General features: G+C 33.3%; 1 long non-coding RNA gene and 2 pseudogenes across 3 annotated transcripts; all 3 read right to left on the reverse strand.

The window, feature by feature from the left end:
• Positions 1 to 1,039: 1,039 nt before the first annotated feature.
• On the reverse strand, positions 1,040 to 9,442 carry LOC146896631 (disease resistance protein RUN1-like; annotated as a pseudogene). Its single transcript, XR_015023297.1, has 5 exons — positions 8,915 to 9,442; positions 3,213 to 4,275; positions 2,650 to 2,925; positions 1,842 to 2,552; positions 1,040 to 1,745 (listed from the first exon to the last, which is right to left on the reverse strand). The product of XR_015023297.1 is annotated as a disease resistance protein RUN1-like (transcript).
• Positions 9,443 to 10,817: 1,375 nt separating this feature from the next.
• Positions 10,818 to 12,562, reverse strand: LOC146896632 (uncharacterized). The gene is made up of 2 exons (XR_015023301.1): positions 12,139 to 12,562; positions 10,818 to 11,082 (listed from the first exon to the last, which is right to left on the reverse strand). It is a non-coding gene; the product is annotated as an uncharacterized LOC146896632 (long non-coding RNA).
• Positions 12,563 to 12,892: 330 nt separating this feature from the next.
• LOC146896633 (putative disease resistance protein RGA1) lies at positions 12,893 to 17,732 on the reverse strand (annotated as a pseudogene). Its single transcript, XR_015021821.1, has 4 exons — positions 17,642 to 17,732; positions 14,186 to 17,039; positions 13,203 to 13,263; positions 12,893 to 12,959 (listed from the first exon to the last, which is right to left on the reverse strand). The product of XR_015021821.1 is annotated as a putative disease resistance protein RGA1 (transcript).
• Positions 17,733 to 18,528: the final 796 nt, after the last annotated feature.

The raw sequence follows: 18,528 nt of genomic DNA on the forward strand, positions 1-18,528 counted from the left end.
ACAAGCATGAAAATTAATTTATTAGAAGTTTTTTTTTATATATTTGTTTGATAGTATTAACTTCAAACATATCTTATAGCTTTTATTTTTAGGGATTATAATTTGGTGGGATTTACCATGGGTAAGGCTAATCCTTTCCCACCATGGGAAATGTTGCTTTATAAGGACAGCTAGCAATCAAACAGGTTGAGTAAAGCTTTTTTTGTTGTGTTGCAAACAGAATTTAGTGCAATATAATACAAAATTTGGATTACACCCTCCCCTATTAAAAACGCTACTTTTTACACCCCACTTATCTATGTCACTCCAAAATATTTATACCGAAGCAATATTGTTTTATAGGATAATTAAAATACACAAATATATGGTTAACACTTTTCATTAACCACTATTCTGACAATGTAAATAAATTTTTTTTTTGACAAAACAATGTAAATAAATAAAATGTGATACCTCAATTCCCTAAAAAAATCAATATAATAATGAACATCTTTTACCAAAAAAAATTAACGAATATCAATAGTTAAGGAAAAAAATTGACAGAATAATCCAATTAGGTACATTTTTTCCAGTATTTAATGTATAGGATCAGACATAAACGCAATCTCATACATCAATAAAAAAACAATTTCACATTATTAATTTTTTTAAGAATATCTTCTTAAGCAATCTCATTTATTATTTTTTTTAAATATCAGATCAAATTAATGGCTGGATGATGGAATTTCATTCTATTAAGAATATATTTTTACCACTATAATATAATAAAGTATAATTTTTTTAGTGGGAAGAGAAAAAAACATTTTACAAAAAATAAATAGAATAAACTTTTTACTCATAGGCCCATTGTCTAATATTGTACCTATAGCCCATTAAATAAAATAACATTAAACCAATATAATGTGGGGTCATAATTTTTGTACAAATTTTAAATCCAAAAAGTTAGCAATAGGTAGCAAGTGGTCCATCTCAACCATTGAATATTTTTATTAATAAATCAAAGGTCAAAAATCACCTTTCCTATGGTGGGAAAGGATTCATAATTTGTTCATTTGAAAATTTATTTTTCTTTAATAAATTACACTAATTAACTTTGGTCGCTCCTAAACTACATTCCCTCCGTCCCTGCTTTTATATAGTGCGTGTACAATAAAACATAGAGCTCAGGCATGTCCAATCAAAAATTGTTCAAGCAGAAAAATGCACCCATTTTGTTCGGAATGCTTGCAAATATACTTTTATTGGGCTTTGATAATTGCTTCATTTTCATGATAGGTGATGACTGCACATTCGCTTCATGGGACGGCTGCACATTCACTTCCTCCGATGGCTCCATTTCCATGTTAGCATCATCCACTTCCATAATAATCGATTGGCCAGATATTAGATAAACTGTTGTTTTCTTAACAACCAATCCATGCTCAAAAGCTACATAAATCTTCACATCATCACCAGGTCCTAGATTTGATGTTACATTCTTCCAATCTTCATCGTTAAAGGACATGATTGTGGCTCGCTTGTATATTTGGATGGTGCACTTTGTGTAAGACACTAGTAAGACATTCACCTGCCATGTTTTCAGATGTTGATGAATAAACAACACGTAAAACTATTCCCTCCATGTAACAATCAATATCCTTTGGAACTTGAAATGGTGTTGAAGGTCCTTCACTTGTATAGGCTAAGCAAGAAGGATGATTGCCACCCGGAAGGAAAAAATTTCCCGATTCGTTGATTGTTAATCCCTGTATCATAAGCGTATGCTTAGTTATTTATGTAATTATGCTATTCAAACCAGGAAGCTAATTGAAACGAAACAGTCAAGAAGATAGAGAAGGAACCTGTGACATGCTGTTGCCAAGAGTATACATGACTGTGCGACAACTTCCCATTCCAATTAACTGCGATCTCGAGGAAGTATTTGGGATTTGCAATGCTTCGGATTCAGTACAATTAATATAATATTGATCATCAAAAATTATTTTTAATTCTTGAGTTAGTTGATTCTTTGAGTGGCATTGTATCCAAACAGTTCTGAGTTGTGCAAGGCTCCTAACTATTGGTGTTAGAAATTCCAGGTTATTATGGGGTAAATTATTCATTGTCGGTGACATCCAAGACTGAATAATAGAATGAAAAACATCATGTGATAATCCTTCATATCCACATAGAGATATATATCCGATGCTTTTCAATCTTACCACTGAATACGGCACCTCTTTCACACCTGTATCTTTTATGACCAGTGTTGTTAAGGACTCCATCTGCACTATGCCTTCTTCTAATTTGTCAATCTTTGAACAACCAGAAATGATGAGAGTTGTCAAAGACTTCAATTGATTTATCTTCTTTGGGAGATTGCTAAGACTTGTACAATCTTTCAAATTTATCAGAAGAAGATTCCTCAGACCCCCAATTGACTGGTGTACCTCAGACAAGCTTGGACAGTCCTTCATAATGAGCTTTTCTAGATTCGGTAATTTTGAAAAGTCAGGAGTGCTTGTCAAGTACTTGGAATGGCTGAGATTGAGAATTTTCAGGTTCTTCATCAACTGCAAAATGATATATGTTTAAAATAAAAAAGAAATTAATGGTGGCAACAATAACTATATCAAATTATAGTTTCGAAATAAAATATTTATATCACACCTTGGTTTCATTCCAAACTTGTTTAATATTGCTGTGTTTCAACTCTAAAACAACTAGATTTTCCAAAAAAAAGTCATCAGGCATATATTCCTGAGTAAATCCCTGCCAATGGAGCCATCTCAATTCTTTAGAAAGAAACCCAAAAGCTCCAGTAAGATCAACATGATGAAGTTTTAAAAGTCTCAAATTCTTCATCTCCTTAAAGGTATTAGTTTCGATGCAAACATTGTTGGTGTTTTGCGACATCAAAACCAATCCTTCCACAGTTTCTGTTCCCTGTATGTGAAGAAAAAATAGAGATAGGAAGGGGAATTATTTTGTGTTTGCTTGTTAGAAAGTACCACAAAAAGCTATAGAGCCAATATCCACTCTGATCATTTGTAATGAGCAATTGAACATGACAATCCAAACACACTCAGATCATGCATCCAACAATTTGCAGCCAATATCCACCATGGCGCAGCATGGCCAGTATTTGACAACATTAATTACAAATAAACAAAAAATCTAGGCAAGAAGATGGAGAATGATCAGAAGTTTCATATTTTATACAAAGTTCTTACCGTCTTTTCTGTCAATACTTTATGTGCATCCTTGTGAAACCACAATCGACTACGCTTCCCAGGCTCTTTTATTGATCTTTTACGAACAATCTCTCTTCCCATGTCTCGTAGCAAACTATGCATTCCAAGTTTGTTATTCTTTTCGATTTTTAGGAGGCTTCTCTCTATGAGGACAGTTATTCCAATACCAGCATAAAAGTCACAACCATCTATAATCTCTGAAACATATGCTCTGTCCTTACCAATAAAGAAACAGCATATGTCAAGAAATATATCCTTTTCTGTATCATTCTTTAAACCATCATAGCTTATTCTTAGTTTCTCATGCACTTTATCATCGGGTATTCTCTCTAACTTTGATAGTACACTTATCCATTCTTGTATTGTCCTGTCACGCAAGTAAGACCCAATGACTTCAAGAGCCAGTGGTAATCCTCTGCAGTAAACAACTATTCTTCTTGAGAGTTCACTGAAGTCTCCTTTTGGACTTGGTTCTCTAAAAGCATGCCAACAGAAAAGCTCAAGAGACTTGTTTTCATCCATCTCCTTTATGTTATAGATACGGTCAACTTTAAGTAACTTAAGTATGCGTACATCCCTAGATGTAACAATCAATACACTTCCTGTACCAAAACATTTACAATTTATACATAGGGCTTCTACTTGCTCTAATGTGCTCACGTCATCGAGTACAATGAGTGTCTTTTTCCTCATAAATCTCTTCTCAATTGTTTTCAAGACATTAGAAAGAAGTTGTTCTTGTAAATGAGTAATACCTCTATTTTCCTTTTCATAAACTTCTCTAATATTTTCAATGAAACTGTGGTCTACAAATTTGCGATGAATTTTGTTGTAGATATCTCTGGCTGTTGTTGTTTTACCTGATCCACCCATACCCCAGATCCCTATCATGCAAACTTTGCTTGATTGTTTTTCAATAAACTGAATCACTTGTTGCACACGTGTATGCAATCCAACTGGAAATTCAGTAATAGACATTAATCTGCTGTTTAATTTTCTCTTGACGTCCTCAATAATCAGAGGCATTAGTTCACCTTCATTGCTTCAATAAAACACACAGAACAAATATAAATGAATTATTTGAAAGATTATAATTAACTGGGAAAAAATATACTCCATTCTGCAATAAAAGAAAAGGAACCAGGAAACTAGAAAACGTTGATACTAGATATTTAAATTTAGTAAGTAATTATGTTATCTAATAGATTGTGCATAGATAGTTACTAACTTACTCTCTATGTATGTTATGTAACTCATTTTGATCTAAACAATTTATGCTTTGTATAAATAAACATTTTATTTTTCAGAATACACATTGTGTATTACACAATTTCTATAACACAAGATTTGTGTATTACACATACAAACTCGTTCTAAAAAGGGTGTCATCAAAAGCAATCCCAAATATTTGTATTTGTTTGGATGGTTGACAATTCTATATTAGGGGGATAATTTTGACTGTTTTGATATTTGGTTTATCTATTTTGTAGTGCCAGATTTGTTGGTGAACATGGCTGCTTTTCCTTGTTTAGCAGCTTAGGTTTCTTTTGTTTAAAAGCAAAGCTTAAACTAGATGCCAGAAGTTTCTTTGCATCTTAGGCTTTGTTTGCGAGTTGGGTTTTGGAGGGAAGGGAGGGGAAGAAAAGACTTATGGAGAGATAAACCCTTGTTTGCGAGTTTTAAAAAACAAGGGAAAGGTTTTGGGGGTTTAGAAGTGCTTCATTCAATTTTAAAGTTCCCCCAAATTGGGGTTAAGCATACAAATTGACAATTTTGCCCTCATAATAATTCAAATTGACAATTTTAGATATAACCTAATTATTACGATCTCTTTTCAAAACAACTTTTTCTAAACGGCTTATTTATCAAAAACGGCTTATTACAATCTCTTTTCAAAAAACAACTTATTTATGCAAATTAGCTTTTAACGACCTCTTTCAAAATCAGCTTATTCAAAACAGCTTATTCATCAAAAACAGCTTATTACGACCTCTTTTTCAAAAACAACTTATTGAAAACAACTTATTCATCCAAAACAGCTTATTACAATCTCTTTTTCAAAAACAACTTATTCAAAACAACTTATTTATCCAAAACAGCTTATTACGACCTCTTTTCAAAAAACGGCTTATTCAAAACGGCTTATTTATGCAAAACAACTTATTACCACGTCTTTTTCAAAAACGGCTTATTCAAAACAACTTATTTATCCAAAACGGCTTAATACAACCTCTTTTCAAAAAACAGCTTATTTACGCAAATTAGCTTTTAATGACCTCTTTTTCAAAATCAGCTTATTCAAAACAACTTATTCATCAAAAACGACTTATTACGACCTCTTTTTCAAAAACAACTTATTGAAAAAAACTTATTCATCCAAAACTGCTTATTACAATCTCTTTTTCAAAAACAACTTATTCAAAACAACTTATTTATACAAAACGGCTTAATACGATCTATTTTTCAAAAACAACTTATTCAAAACAACTTATTTATGCAAATTAGCTTAATACGATCTCTTTTCAAAAAATAGCTTATTCCAAACCGCTTATTTATGCAAATCAAATTTTAACGACCTCTTTTTCAAAATCGGCTTGTTCAAAACGGCTTATTCATCCAAAATAGCTTATGACGACCTCTTTTACAAAAACGGCTTATAAAAGCGGCTTATTCATCTGAATGCGGCTTATTACAATCTCTTTTTCAAAAACAACTTATTCAAAACAATTTATTTATGCAAAGCATCTTATTGGATGAATAAGCCGTTTTCAATAAGTTGTTTTTGAAAAAGAGGTCGTATTAAGCCGTTTTGAATAAGTTGTTTTTGAAAAAGAGATTGTATTAAGCCGTTTTGTATAAATAAGCCGTTTTGAATAAGTTTTTTTGAAAAAGAGATTGTAATAAGGTGTTTTGGATGAATAATCTGTTTTCAATAAGCCGTTTTTGAAAAAGAGGTCGTCATAAGCCGTTTTTGATGAATAAGCCGTTTTGAATAAGCCGATTTTGAAAAAGACGTGGTAATAAGTCGTTTTGTATAAATAAGCCGTTTTAAATAAATTGTTTTTGAAAAAGAGATCGTAATAAGCCGTTTTGCATAAATAAGCCGTTTTGAATAAGTTGTTTTTTGAAAAGAGGTTGTAATAAACTCGTTTTGGATAAATAAGCCGTTTTGAATAAGCCGTTTTTGATAAAGACATGGTAATAAGCCGTTTTGTATAAATAAGCCGTTTTGAATAAGTTGTTTTTGAAAAAGAGATTGTATTAAGCCGTTTTGTATAAATAAGCCGTTTTGAATAAGTTCTTTTTGAAAAAGAGATTGTAATAAGGTGTTTTGGATGAATAATCATTTTCAATAAGCCGTTTTTGAAAAAGAGGTCGTCATAAGCCGTTTTTGATGAATAAGCCGTTTTGAATAAGCCGATTTTGAAAAAGATGTGGTAATAAGCCGTTTTGTATAAATAAGCCGTTTTAAATAAATTGTTTTTGAAAAAGAGATCGTAATAAGTCGTTTTGCATAAATAAGTTGTTTTGAATAAGCCGTTTTTTGAAAAGAGGTTGTAATAAACTGTTTTGGATAAATAAGCCGTTTTGAATAAGCCGTTTTTGATAAAGACATGGTAATAAGCCGTTTTGCATAAATAAGGTTTTGAATAAGTTGTTTTTTGAAAAGAGGTTGTAATAAGTTGTTTTGTATAAATAAATTTGTTTTGAATAAATTGTTTTTGAAAAAGAGATCGTAATAATTTGTTTTGCATAAATAAGCCGTTTTCAATAATTTGTTTTTGAAAAAGAGGTTGTATTAAGCCGTTTTGAATAAGTTGTTTTTGAAAAAGAGATCGTATTAAGCCGTTTTGAATAAGTGTTTTTTGAAAAAGAGATTGTAATAAGGTGTTTTGGATGAATAATCTGTTTTCAATAAGTTTTTGAAAAAGTGGTCGTAATAAGCCGTTTTGGATGAATAAGCCGTTTTGAATAAGCCGATTTTGAAAAAGACGTGGTAATGAAATTTTGTTTTGTATAAATAAGCCGTTTTGAATAAATTGTTTTTGAAAAAGAGATCGTAATAAGCGCTTTTCATAAATAAGCCGTTTTGAATAAGCCGTTTTTTGAAAAGAGGTTGTAATAAACTGTTTTGGATAATTAAGCCGTTTTGAATAAGCCGTTTTTGATAAAGACGTGGTAATAATCTGTTTTGGATAAATAAGTTGTTTTGAATAATTTGTTTTTGAAAAAGAGGTCGTAATAAGTTGATTTGCATAAATAAGTTGTTTTGAATAAGTTGGTTTTTGAAAAGAGATCGTAATAAGTTGTTTTGGACAAATAAGTTGTTTTGAATAAGTTGTTTTTTGAAAAAGATATCATAATAAGTTGTTTTGTATAAATAAGTTGTTTTGAATAAGCCGTTTTTTAAAAAAGAGATCGTAATAAGCTTTTTTATATAAATAAGCTTTTTTTTAAAATAGATCATAATAATTTACTTTTTATGAGATAAGTTGCTTTGAATAAATTTCAAGATAAATTACAAAGTATAACACAATGTATTGTTTTTAAGAGAAAAAAAGGGTAAAATAGTAAAATTATAATATAAGCCTTCCATTTCCTTTCCTTGTTGGTTTTTTTAACTCCCAAACAAGGGGGAGGTTTTCCCTAGGGGTGGCAAAACGGGTCCGACCCACCGGCCGGCCGTTTGGCCCGCTATTTTTGGCGGGTTGAGTCGAAGTTTTGAACTCGCTTTCTATAGTTGGCTCGGCTCGTCTCGTCTCGTTAAAATACGGGGCGGACACGGGGCGTGGCGGGGCGGCCCGCTTGACTCGTGTTTCAATTTGTTATTTTGAGTCTTATTTTATGTTTTTGGATTTATTTTGGTTGTTAGATATATTTTTAGACTTATTTAATGCTTTTGCATTTATCTTGGTTGTTGAGTTTTTATTTTGAGACTTATTTTATAATTTGGTTGTTGGATTTATTTTATGATTTGTTTTATGTTGCACATTTGTCTTATTTTGCTATTACTTATGATGTTGAATTCGACAATTTGATATTTATCTTGTTTTTCACAAATTTACTTGCTACCTATTCTTTTATATTTTTTTACGATAAAAGCAACATAGTTTTTTTTTGTAACAATTAAGTTGTAAAAAAAAGTTTTTGTTTGGCGGGCCGGCCCGCCAACTCGCAAGCCCGCCACTAAACGGGGCGGGGTGAGATTTTGGACTCGGTCACAAAATTTGACTCGGCTCGTCTCGTTTTTAGCGGGCTTAGACGGGGCGAGCCTAAATGGGGCGGGCCGGCCCGCTTTGCCATCCCTAGTTTTCCCTCCTTTCTCCCTTCCCTCCCTTTCCTTTCCTTCCCCTCCTAAGTCTCTCCTTTCCTTCCCCTCAAAACTCGCAAACAAAGTCTTAGGTGTAGTTTTGGCTTGCTTTCTCTTGTATGTTCTCTCTTTGTATAGGGCTCAGGCCCTCTCCTGCCTTTTATTGTTTATTAGCCTTTATCAACAAAACAAAAAAAAAGTAGAATTGATTTTGTATAATTTATAAGTTGTTTTCATAAGCTACCATGAAGAGCTTTAACCAACATGTCATAAGTTGTTTTTATAAATTCTCCCAAAATATGTCATAATTGTTTATGTTGGTCTATAAACTCAAATAAATAAATCAAAATAGTAATAATAGTTAATTTACCTGGATTTGTTGATATCCCAACCAGATATATTTGCAGCTTCAGTTAGTGCAATCTTCCAATTGGACAAGGCATATTTCCTCCTTTCCCCTCCAGAGGGTCTTCTTTTTGCAGTTGCTTGCAAAGCCTTTCCATAACCATCTTTCTGGTGACGCAAAGCTGATGGTTCAACGTGGTAAAATATGGGCATAACCACCTGTCCATAATTTTTGCGGCATTTCATAATTTGTTCAAGCTCTTTAAGACACCAACTAGATGTGATATAGCTTTTGGAGAAAACAATGATAGAAATACGAGAAACTTCTATTGCTCGCAATAGTTCTGGTCCCAACTCCTCTCCCTTTTCAAGCTTTTTGTCGTCAAGAAAAGTGTTGATTCCAGCATTTGAGAGTGCTGCATGGAGATGAGAAACGAAACTGAAACGAGTGTCTTCCCCCTGAAGTTGAGGAACACATCGTATACCCATTGAGGAGTGGTGGAGGATGAAGAAGACATTGACTCACTGTCTTCGCACAACGTCAACTCTTAGAAGACAGTAAGAAATTAAGGAGAATTGGAAAGTTTCGCTGATATTAAATGGGTGGTACAGAGATGCAATGAATCATACCTTTATTGGTCCACTTATCAATAAACCTAGTGAAATGAAAATTGCTCTCCTCCCTTTCAAAATTGCCCATAATTTAAATTACTCAAGGACTTTGTAAAACAACTTATAGTATCATTTATTAAGGATTTCGTAAAACAACTCATAATATTAATTTTCTATATATAATTACATTTTTTTAATATGTGTGTAACGTCCCAAACGTCATATAATTTGAGACAAATGGACCCCTAAGTATTATGAAGTTGCGATTTTGGCCCTCTAACAAAATAAAATACAATCCAACCTCCTAAGTACCGCCTCTTTTACAATTTTCGCCCGCCAATTTTGACCAATTCAACGCCGACGTGGACGCCACATGTGCAATTTTTTATTTTTTATTTTTTAATAAAAAATGTCTCAATTTATACATTGCAATTCGTCTTTGAAATGGTCTTATGGGATGTTTTATACATTTCAGGTTATATTTTCCAAACTATAGTTAAGGTTTTCAAATTGTATTTTCCAAATCGTATATTTACAAGTTTTGGATAAAGTCAGAGCAAAGTTCTATTATTTCCTTGAATTTTTAGGGAACCTCCAAAAGGGCGTTTGAATTATATAATCCGGATAGGGGTCCTTAAAAAATCGATAGGGCACGTGAGAAGAGAGTGGGGTAGAAAAAGAAATTGTATTTTTTATATCATGTTGTGCTTATTTCTCTCCACGTGACCCTGGAATATAAAACACCTGAGATTATCCACTTCCTTTTGAAATTTGTGCCATGAGAATTACTACCATCGGTCATTATTATAAGAAAAAAAACAATTTTTAGGTTCATTAATTAATTGGTGTATTTGGTCATAATATAGACCAGATACGTCACTTAATCAATGAACCTAAAAAGTAATTTTTTTGCTTATAATAATGACTGTAAGAGTAGATTTGTTATAAAATTCTACCCACTCAACATGCCAGTTAGCATCTACTTATTAATAAGTTGCAATGCAAATCGGTAACAATCTCAACTAATTTATTCTAGAAGGGGTTTTCTCTCCAAATGTTTGTCTGCACCCTATAGTAATTTTCAGATGATTTGGTTAAACTATGGGATTAAAGTAGCGGAAGAGTTGTTCAAGTCCCGGCAACAAGAAAATAATAACAAATACCATACTAACACAAATAAGTATAACATACTAACATTTGTCATTTGAAAAAAAGAATATAATCTTTTCATGTATGATACGAATTTTGATATTCATTACCATTACACACATTTTAAAATTGAAGAACAAAATTGCACATTATTTACAGTTAAAGGGTTAACATTTTCTTAATTTTAACTTCAACATTTTATTGACATTTGACCATATCAAGACAAACATATACATCTTAAAATTTCTACCGTAAACTTCAAAAGTTTTAAATTGTAGTATCTCTTTTACTTTATATTCAAGAGACTGCAAGTACATATGATTCTATAAATGAAAAATATCCAAATGATGTCTTCATGTTTACTTCTTTTTGCTTACTATCCCATAAATAAGGTGTCTCTTCACTGCAATCTTCCCGCGCATGATGTCCAGCCTATAAAGAACAAGAAGTTAATTGTATCATTCCCTTGTAAGAATAGGAAGATTTATGAAGAATGCAGTCTAAAAATACAAACATTTTATTTGAATAATATTTATGGAACAAGAAGTTAATTGTAACATTCCATTGCATCTTATTCGTTAACTTTATAGGGTCCACAGCTTGTCAAGGCTTAATCACTAGCCCTTAATGGATCCTAATCACTCACAAGAGTATATGGAATCTTTAGGGTATGCATTAAATTTTGATTTGAATAATATTTATGACTATTTTATTTTATACCCGTGAAAATATTTCACCTAACAGAAAGTTGCTAATGAATACGGACAACATTAGTGGTAGCTTGGCATGTTGGGATGTTAACTTATAGTACAAGAAAAAGAAATTCAAGTTAATAATTGTTAAGTATTTAGGAAAGTGTTGCTGATTGATGATATTAATTGTGTTCAATTGATAATTAAAGAGTTATGACACTTCACAGAGTAGTCAATACCATGTTATAGAGGCGTAGCATATGAAGATAGCTGCCACTTTGGCTGCTACAGCAGGTAGTGGAAGCGTAGCAGGTTGCGGAGCTTGTAGGGGCTTCAGATCAACCTATTTGGTTTTAGTAGGAAAACTCCAAATTAACTCTAATTTTAAACCCATTTCGAGGGCATTCGGGAGATTTCGTATAAACCCTAAATTTCCCCAACTCTTTCTCTTCTCATGCGAACACACGAGCCCTTTATCTCTTCCTCTGTTGTCATTGCAGATCCTGTCTTCATCTCTTCACTTTCAGATCCTCCAGTTTCATCCTTTGTCTTTCGTTTTGTCTTTGTTCTCTTCCTAAGCACTTTCAAATCCTTTACATCGTCGTGTTTCTTCCTATGTAAAGTATGTTACAAGTTATTTTTCTTTTCATCCTCTGTTCTCACATTCTAAATTGCAGAATTTTGTATCTGAATTTTGCAAAATTTTGTTCTCTATTTTTTATTTTTATTTTAATCCTCTGGTAACTAGTTCCATCTATTCCATTTGTTCTCTTCCTACACACATTCAAATACTTACGCAGAATTTCGCAAACTATGTTTCCAATCAATTTCTGAATTGCCAAGTATTTTTGGAAACTATTGTATGCTTCTATCTCTGTTCTCTTTCGCTTCTCCCTCTGGTTCCTCTTTTGCTTATTTTTGTCTTCTGAAGTTTTGTTTGTGTACAGCACAGCCATGAATAAGAATGGTTGATAATGAGAAAAAAACCCAAAATGGGTGAAATATATTCAGCAATAGACAATGCAAAGAATTAAATTAAGCAAAAAAAAATCAGTTTTAATGTAGGCCAGTATTTAGATGTGGTTAGAATCCTTGGCATTATCCATTGCAATTTGTCCAAAAAATTATCAAATAGCGGTCATACTACTATACGCTATCCCACTTTGAGTCGGCCGCTATGCGCCGCTCTCCGGAACTAACTACTACGACACTTCGTTATATTCATTAATCAACATAATCACGTATTAAAGCCGTGCTAACCATCTAAGTGTGTGTTTGGTTGAACACTTAGTTTGGCAAAATCAAGGTGTCACCATGATGTTTTTTAAGCTAGAAAGTGTAGTTTTTGCCAAAATCACGATGACTCACCTTGATTCTAACAATCACACTGCCTATTTAAACATGCATTAAATTGATTGAAATGTGTGTGTCAAATGTCACAACTACAACTGGTGAAAAATATCCCTGTAAACAAACAGGGTTAATTATGTCAAAGAAGAGATTATTTTAACTAGTAGATCCATGATTCTTGTTACGTATGTCAAATTTACCTGGACAACAAGTGACACTTTAGAACAGCCAATACATAAAAAATTGACTCCAATGACGACAAATATTCTGCAGGGAAGAAGAGAAAGATTTTGGCATGTTTATATTTTCTCAAGTATAATTGATTTTGTCACCAAAATTGATTCTAATTTGAATCTAGAATTTGAAGCTTTTTCCTTAACAATTAACTTTTAACCTCAAATTTAATGTTCTCACTTTTACATGAATATATCCAAAAACAAATTACTTAACATTAAACTCAATTTTAGTCAAAATAAATCCATTCAAAACAAATTACACACAAGCAATTACCAGGCATCGAGGGTGTTGTCAAGCCAATATATGGGTTGAGGCTTATCAGAAAAACCAAATCCTGGAATAGAAAAGAAAATGAAGTGAACTTTTGTGTTTCTGAAAATTGGTTAAATGTTAGCAATAAATTTTCAAAAATAAATAGGTAAATCATGAATCCATGTCATGGATAAGTTCTTTCAACAAAAAAAAAAAAAAATGATGTCGGTCATTACACAAAAATTGAACTGCAGCTCTACCAACTTTGATATAGATGAAAGCTTAGTTATCAAGTAAACTATAACAGCCTAAAAATAAAATTAACACTCTAAATTAGTTAGTCCTCAATAATTTTCTGAAAGAGATTTAATTGATATCATTTTAGAAAATCCTATGCTTCTTGATCGGCACCAAATATTTTGGTCAATAAGACCGACCTCTTACTACGCAGGAATAGACGAGTGAGTATAAATTGGAGAGATGACTACATTTATATCTTGGGGGGAGGGAGAGAGAGAGAGAGAGAGAGAGAGAGAGAGAGAGAGAGAGAGAGAGAGAGAGAAATAGAGAGAGAGCAGATTATATCTTGTTTCTTCCCATTTTCATTTGCCAAATCAGATGTTTTGTTTTTTCTTTATATTGCCATTTTCATGGTCAATATGAACTGCTAAAACAGCAATTTAAAAATTCACAATCAACTTAAAATGCAAATGCGGAAGCCTGAATAAGTGAAGAACAGAAAAAGCAAGTACAGCCTATTTTATTTTATTTATATTTTAGATGAATAAACTAGACGGATTGTGAATGAATTGAAACTGGCTATAAAGGTTTCTTTAGTTAAGCAAGTAAATGCAATAATTACTGAAGAGTCAAGGCAATAAGGGGAAGAGCAGAAACAAGAAGTAAAAAAGTGTTTCAAGGCTGCAATATTGAAAGTCATTTACTTTTGAAAATTCGAAAAATAAAACAATCGAAAATCAGTTGTTTGTAGAGGTTATGGGTACCTTTCTAATGAAGAGATGGCAAGATTATCTTTGGTACATGACCTATTTTGGGCCAAGTTTCACCTGTTTGTGTCTGACATTCTTCAACTAAAATGGGACATCCAATGATTTCTATGGTCTGTAACTTGGTTAGACAGGGCATTCCTTCAGGCAGTGATGCCAAATTTATGCAATCATACACCCTAAGATGCTGGAGCGATGAGAGATTGCATATCCAATCTGGCAATGCCTCTAGGTCTTCACAATTATGAAAGGCAATTGTTTGTAGAGAAGGAAGACACTTCAGGTCATCCTTAAACCAAGTTTCAATTTCCTGAAATGCTTGACGAGAAAACCAATTAATTTGAAGGAGCTGGAGAGAAGTAAGATTTTGCATCCAATTCTCTGGGATTCTTTTCACATTCAGGCTCACTCCATCAATGTGCAAGGATTTGAGCATGGAAAGAGGAGGGATGTCATTCAAAATTTCCAATGCTACTGTGTTCAGTGTTGCTACCAATGTTTCCACACTACTATCGAACAATTCCAATCCGGTCTCAAGATTTGGAAAGGTAGGCGTGGAAGTCAACATCAGACATCCTATGATTGATAATTGAGAAAGACGGGGAAAGGGAGGCAAGGAGAGATTTTGTGAACAACTAGTATTATTGAAATCATCTCCCATCCTCCACCATCCCTTCAACATGTAACAAAACTGCAAAGAGAGGCACTCCAAAGAGGGAAAGAATGCTGAAGCAAAATCTTGTTCATAATATATGTACTCAAGTTCTTCAAGGAAACTTATATGAAGTGACTTAAGGAATGGGAGACGCTCCAATGGTGGGAGATACTGGAGACTTCCACACAAAAAGAGGGAGATTTCAACAATATTTGTCAATGAAGAAATCCAGTTTGAAAGAACTAACCCCTTATGCTGCCAAATGCTCAATTTTACAAATCCAAATGATGTCTTGTCTCTGGAGGCTTCCCAATCAGAGATGTGAAGGTGCTTCAAATTGATTAATTTTGATACAGCCTTTGTTGAGAACTTCACTTTTTCATTGGGTGTCAAAATTAGTGTTTGTAACAAAACAAGACTGCTAAAGGATTTGTAAAGACTTCCAAGTCCTCTACAGTGAGATAAGTTAAGATATCTTAAATGTTTCAATTTTCCAATTGAATTAGACAACTTGCTTAAAGAACAATATGACAGCATCAAAACACGTAAGCATTTGAATTTTGAAATAACCGACAATTCATCCCCATTCAATTCCTCCTCCTCCTCATTTGAAGACCACAAAATCAAAGTTCGCAACCTGTTTGCATCTAATGAGCTCAACAAATGAACTGCATTGGGTTCCAACGATACATGCACGGGCCTTTGTACACGTCGTTTTGCCTCGCCGTCAATGTAAAAACAATCATTACCAGCTACTTGTGTTGCAAGATCATGCATTAAATTGTGCATTTTGAAACTAACTAACTCACCATCTTCACCCTCTTTTGCATCTTGGAAAAATGACTTTATCAAGAGAATCTTCACAAATTCGTTACCGACATCTTCCATGAGTTGTTTATCATCCGAGCATTCAAGATAACCTTGTGCCATCCAAAGTTGAATCAACAGATCCTTCTCGATTTCCCAATCCTTAGGAAATAGAGAGCAATAAGCAAAACATTGTCTCAACCGAAGCGACAAACTTTGGTAACCCAATGTCGGGATCAACATGATGCTTTTTTCGTCTTCACATGATTCCCAAAATTCACCTTGTAAGACATTGATCCATTCCCTTTCTTTGCTTTTACTCGTAATATGCCTCCCAATGTTCTAATTGCTAGTGGAACTCCCATGCACTTTTCTCGCTATTTTTTTACCTATTGATTCAAGGTTTTGATTCACTACACCGGTTTCATTCTCAAATGTAATTTTCTTTAACATACTCCAAGATACATCTAGAGTTAAACCAAATAAAACATAGAGGTTGCTTGTTTCAGCCTCTCTCGACACAATTTTACTACGAGTTGTCATTAAAATCTTACTATCTTCAGCACCACACATCAAATAAGTTCTCAACCGAGTCCAACTTTTATGACTAACATTGCAAATGTCATCCAAAACCAACAAGTACCTTTCACCGGTTAAATTCTCATGAAGTCTATGTTGTATGTATTCAAACGATAACTTATCGTCAATTTTGCTATCGATTAATGACTCCAACATTTTCTTCACAATGGTCTTGATATCAAAGTTATTAGATATACATACCCACATTTTCTTTTCAAAATGATTTTGCACTTCCTCATCATTATAGACGAACCGAGCAAGAGTTGTCTTGCCTATACCTCCAATACCTACAATAGCAATTGACGAGATATTTCCACGTGGTTGCCTCAAGAGATTTATAATCTCCTTTTTATCATCTTCTCTCCCCTTGATATTTGATTCTAACAAAAAAGAGATAGATTTGTTCCTTAAACTATCTCGTTTGCTTAACCACCACAGCCTTTTGGGTTTAAATTCAATCTTGCCATTTCTTCCACCACAACATCAAACTTTTTTGTATTTTTTCAAATTTTGGAACCATTGTTCGGCTAACATAAAAATGCGTTGAAGATAATGAACGAAATACCCATGTAATCTTTTTCTTATCACTCGCATCCGCTTTGTATCTCATACCTTCAATAATCAATTCATCTAGCAAGTCATCTGCAAGATGAAGCACATCTTTGAGCCTTCTTATCCAATTTTGTTCTGTTTCTCTTGGGCATCAAGGAGAACAACTCTTATGCATTCAACAGTACTTCTTAAGTCTTTCCAACTCATCCATAACACCAAAAATTCGTCCATGTTCACGAAAGGCTGCGAGAAGCCAACCTATTAAAACAAAAAGTTTAGTGCACTAATTACTTGTTTTCATTTTGGCACTTCTCTTTTATTTAAAATAAATTGTAAAAATATTTGTATATGATATGTATGGTCTTTATTATAAAAAAATAAAATGTATTCACTGTTAAAGAGGCTTTCGGCAACGGCGTATGGAATTTGCTCGGCCATCCTTCAAATAGAGCAGAGAAGACAAAATGAGGTGCGTCTAATATCAAACACTACAAAAAAACGCGTTAATTCCGGCGGTTTTGTACCGGCGGTCCCCGTAAACCGCCACTATATCCGGTCTATTGCGGCGGTTTTCATAGCCGCCGCTTTATCTTGTACATTACGGCAGCTTTTAATCGCAGTATTAACAAAATATAATGGCACAATTTACATTGTATATTGAGGCATTTTAGATCGCCGCTATTAGCTTTATTAATTTTTCAGCTCCACATCAATATTGGCGCACTAACTTCCCTCTTTTTTTCCCAAATTTTTTAGAAAATCCCTCCATATTTTTCTTCTTAACATAAAATAAAATATTTTATTTCTTCTTAACATAAAATCAAATATTTTATAACAAAACCTTCTCACCAATTCCAAACCTCCAAATTTCCAAACCTTTTCCATCACTACCTTCTCACCGATTCCAAACCTCCAAAGTACCAAATCTTCGATTCCTTTGATTCCTTCCATCAATCTTCGATTCCTTCGTGAATCTTCAAACCATCTTTTTCAATTGATTCCAAAACCCTCAAACACCCAAACCCATTCGATTCCCTCAAACCTCTAGATTCCTAATCTTCAACCGATTTCAAAACCCTCAAACACCCAAACCCATCAATTCCGGCAATGCGATTCCATCTCGTGGTACTGTCGAACTCATCTCTCAACTTGGTGAGTATGATGTCCGCTTAATCCGAAATACCCAAACCCTCATCTTTGTATTATTCTTGATTTGAGTTCAGTTTTGATTATATGATTGAAGATTTACTGCTGTTGTTAATTTGTTTTCGTTTTTGATTTTTTGTTTTGATTTTGTTTAACCGGTAGAAAAGCTCGGGGTTTGTGAAACCGCTCGTTATTTGAGGAGGTTTGCCGTCAAATCGGGAAGATCTAGAGTTGCGACCCATCACCGTTATTTGGTGAGGATATGAGTTATTTAAATTTCTTGTTTTGTTTGAGTTGTTTCTTAAAAACCAAATCGGGAATAATGATTTTTTTTTAATAATGTTGAATGAGTTATTTTTTTTTAATAATGTTGAATGGTATGGATATGAGTTGTTTGAGTTGTTTGATCTCTTAAGACCTTTTATTGCAAATCCGGTGGCCTTTATTGTCCTTTATTTTGGTTAATAATAGGTAGTCTTGTTACATATATGATTCCCCGGCTTTACAAATTGTTGCCTCGATTCCAGATATCGAATCGACGAGCATCAAGACAACAACTTAAAGATGCAATTTATGCTTCCTGTTCGACTTGAATGTTCCC

Source organism: Medicago sativa, chromosome 8 (assembly GCF_051527215.1).
Source record: "Medicago sativa cultivar Bolivia chromosome 8, Bolivia_mono, whole genome shotgun sequence".
Lineage (NCBI taxonomy): Eukaryota > Viridiplantae > Streptophyta > Magnoliopsida > Fabales > Fabaceae > Medicago > Medicago sativa.